The sequence below is a fragment of the Telopea speciosissima genome, unplaced genomic scaffold (genome assembly GCF_018873765.1).
Source record: "Telopea speciosissima isolate NSW1024214 ecotype Mountain lineage unplaced genomic scaffold, Tspe_v1 Tspe_v1.0039, whole genome shotgun sequence".
NCBI classification, from domain to species: Eukaryota; Viridiplantae; Streptophyta; class Magnoliopsida; order Proteales; family Proteaceae; genus Telopea; species Telopea speciosissima.
Genome location: NW_025317375.1, coordinates 148,402 through 152,898, shown reverse-complemented (window position 1 = coordinate 152,898; position 4,497 = coordinate 148,402).

Sequence of the window (4,497 nt, the reverse complement as noted above, 5' to 3'; positions counted from 1 at the left end):
AACGATCCATCCGGTCAGGTTTAAATCGAAAATGAACATATGTCGAAATAGGTATCGATTCGAAGGTCACAACCCTCAACATCACATCCACACGTCTAATAAGAGATAAGGACACTTTTTAGAAAATCGTAAACCAAAAAGTAATTAAATGCCCCCAAATAACTCCAAACGGCCCACTCGGTTTGGTTTAAATCGAAAATGAACATTTGTCGAAATGGGAATCGATTCGAAGGTCGCGAGCCCAACATCGCATCTAAACATCTAATAAGAGATAAGGGCACTGTTAGGAAAATCCCAAACGTAAAAAAGTACCGAATTGCCCCCAAATTACTCCAAACGACCCACCCGATTTGCTTTAAAACGCAAATGAATAAATGTCGGAATGGGTATCGATTCGAAGGTCCCGCCCCTCAACATCGCATTCACACGTCTAGTAAGATATAAGGACACATTTTAGAAAACCCCAAACCCAAAAAAGTATAGAAATCCCCCCAAATAACACAAAACGACCCACCCGGTCTTGTTTAAACCAAAAATGAACATATGTCGAAATAGGTAACGATTCGAAGGTCATGACCCTCAACATCGTATCCACACATCTGATAAGAGATAAGGACACTTTTTTGAAAATCCCAAACGCAAAAAAGTACAGAAAATCCCCCAAATAGCCCCAAACGACCCACCTGGTCTGGTTTAAACCGAAAATGAACATATGCCGACTTGGGTATCGATTCGAAGGTCACGACACTCAACATCGCATCCACACGTCTAATAAGGGATAAGGACACTTTTTATAAAATCCCAAACCTAAAAAAGTATAAAAATGCCCCCAAATAACCCCAAACGACCCACCTAGTCTTGTTTAGACTGAAAATAAACTTATGTCAAAATAGGTATCGATTCGAAGGTCACAACCCCCAACATCGCGTCCACACGTCAATAAGAGATAAGGACACTTCTTAGAAAATTGCAAACGAAAAAAAGTACAAAAGTGCCCCAAAATAACTCCAAACGACCCACTCGGTCTGGTTTAAACCGAAAATGAACATATGTCAAAATAGGCATCGATTCGAAGGTCACGACCCTAAACAACGCAACCACATGTCTAATAAAAGATAATGACACTTTTTAGAAAATCCCAAACGCAAAAAAGCACAGAATTGCCCCCAAATAACACCAAATGACCCACGCGATCTAGTTTAAACCGAAAATGAACATATATCAAAATGGGTATCGGTTCGAAGGTCACGACCCTCAACATCGCATCCACACGTCTAATAAGAGATAAGGACACTTTTTAGAAAATCCCAAACCCAAAAAAGTATAAAAATGCCCCCAAATAACCCCAAACGACCCACCCCGGTCTAGTTTAAAAAAAAAATGAACATATGTCGAATTGGGTATCGATTCGAAGGTCACAACCCTCAACATCGTATCCACACGTCTAATAAGAGATAAGGACACTTTTTAGAAAATCCCAAACCCAAAAAAAGACAGAAATGCCCCCAAATAACACCGAACGATCCACACGGGCTGGTTTAAACCGAAAATGAATATATGTCGAAATAGGTAACCATTTGAAGGTCATGACCCTCAACATCGTATCCACACATTTGATAAGAGAAAAGGACACTTTTTAGAAAATCTCAAACGTAAAAAAGTACAGAAATGCCCCCAAACAACCCCAAATGACCCACCCGGTCTGGTTTAAAGCGAAAATGAACATATGTCAAAATACGCAACGATTCAAGGTCACGACCCTAAACATCGCATCAACACATCTAATAAAAGATAATAACATTTTTTAGAAATTCCCAAATGCAAAAAAGTACAGAATTGCCCCCAAATAACACCAAATGACCCACGCGGTCTGGTTTAAATCGAAAATGGACATATGTCGAAATGGGTATCGGTTTGAAGGTCACGACCCTCAACATCGCATCCACATGTCTAATAAGAGATAAGCACATTTTTTAGAAAATCCCAAATGCAATAAAGTAATGAAATGCCCCCAAATAACCCCAAAAGACCTACCCGGTCTGGTTTAAACCGAAACGAACATATGTCGAAATGGGTATCGATTCGAAGGTCACGACCCTCAACATCGCATCCACATGTCTAATAAGATATAAGGACACTTTTTAGAAAATCGTAAACCAAAAAGTAATTAAATGCCCCCAAATAACTCCAAACGGCCCACTCGGTTTGGTTTAAATCGAAAATGAACATTTGTCGAAATGGGACTCGATTCAAGGTCGCGAGCCCAACATCGCATCTAAACGTCTAATAAGAGATAAGGGCACTGTTAGGAAAATCCCAAACGTAAAAAAGTACCGAATTGCCCCCAAATTACTCCAAACGACCCACCCGATTTGCTTTAAAACGCAAATGAACAAATGTCGGAATGGGTATCGATTCGAAGGTCCCGCCCCTCAACATCGCATTCACACGTCTAGTAAGATATAAGGACACATTTTAGAAAACCCCAAACCCAAAAAAGTATAGAAATCCCCCCAAATAACACAAAACGACCCACCCGGTCTTGTTTAAACCAAAAATGAACATATGTCGAAATAGGTAACGATTCGAAGGTCACGACCCTCAACATCGTATCCACACATCTGATAAGAGATAAGGACACTTTTTTGAAAATCCCAAACGCAAAAAAGTATAGAAAATCCCCCAAATAGCCCCAAACGACCCACCTGGTCTGGTTTAAACCGAAAATGAACATATGCCGACTTGGGTATCGATTCGAAGGTCACGACACTCAACATCGCATCCACACGTCTAATAAGGGATAAGGACACTTTTTATAAAATCCCAAACCTAAAAAAGTATAAAAATGCCCCCAAATAACCCCAAACGACCCACCCGGTCTTGTTTAGACTGAAAATAAACTTATGTCAAAATAGGTATCGATTCGAAGGTCACAACCCCCAACATCGCGTCCACACGTCTAATAAGAGATAAGGACACTTCTTAGAAAATTGCAAACGAAAAAAAGTACAAAAGTGCCCCAAAATAACTCCAAACGACCCACTCGGTCTGGTTTAAACCGAAAATGAACATATGTCAAAATAGGCATCGATTCGAAGGTCACGACCCTAAACAACGCAACCACATGTCTAATAAAAGATAATGACACTTTTTAGAAAATCCCAAACGCAAAAAAGCAGCAATTGCCCCCAAATAACACCAAATGACCCACGCGATCTAGTTTAAACCGAAAATGAACATATGTCAAAATGGGTATCGGTTCGAAGGTCACGACCCTCAACATCGCATCCACACGTCTAATAAGAGATAAGGACACTTTTTAGAAAATCCCAAACCCAAAAAAGTATAAAAATGCCCCCAAATAACCCCAAACGACCCACCCCGTCTAGTTTAAAAAAAAAATGAACATATGTCGAATTGGGTATCGATTCGAAGGTCACAACCCTCAACATCGTATCCACACGTCTAATAAGAGATAAGGACACTTTTTAGAAAATCCCAAACCCAATAAAAGACAGAAATGCCCCCAAATAACACCGAACGATCCACACGGGCTGGTTTAAACCGAAAATGAATATATGTCGAAATAGGTAACCATTTGAAGGTCATGACCCTCAACATCGCATCCACACATTTGATAAGAGAAAATGACACTTTTTAGAAAATCTCAAACGTAAAAAAGTACAGAAATGCCCCCAAACAACCCCAAATTACCCACCGGTCTGGTTTAAAGCGAAAATGAACATATGTCAAAATACGCAACGATTCAAGGTCACGACCCTAAACATCGCATCAACACATCTAATAAAAGATAATAACATTTTTAGAAATTCCCAAATGCAAAAAAGTACAGAATTGCCCCCAAATAACACCAAATGACCCACGCGGTCTGGTTTAAATCGAAAATGGACATATGTCGAAATGGGTATCGGTTTGAAGGTCACGACCCTCAACATCGTATCCACATGTCTAATAAGAGATAAGCACATTTTTTAGAAAATCCCAAATGCAATAAAGTAATGAAATGCCCCCAAATAACCCCAAAAGACCTACCCGGTCTGGTTTAAACCAAAAATGAACATATGTCGAATTGGGTATCGATTCGAAGGTCACGACCCTCAACATCGCATCCACACCTCTAATAAGATATAAGGACACTTTTTAGACAATCCCGAACCCAAAATAATATAGAAATGCCCCCAAATAACGTTAAATGACCCACCCAGTCTGGTTTAAATCGAAAATGAACATATGTCGAAATAGGTATCGATTCGAAGGTCACAACCCTCAACATCACATCCACACGTCTAATAAGAGATAAGGACACTTTTTAGAAAATCGTAAACCAAAAAGTAATTAAATGCCCCCAAATAACTCCAAACGGCCCACTCGGTTTGGTTTAAATCGAAAATGAACATTTGTCGAAATGGGAATCGATTCAAGGTCGCGAGCCCAACATCGCATCTAAACGTCTAATAAGAGATAAGGGCACGTTAG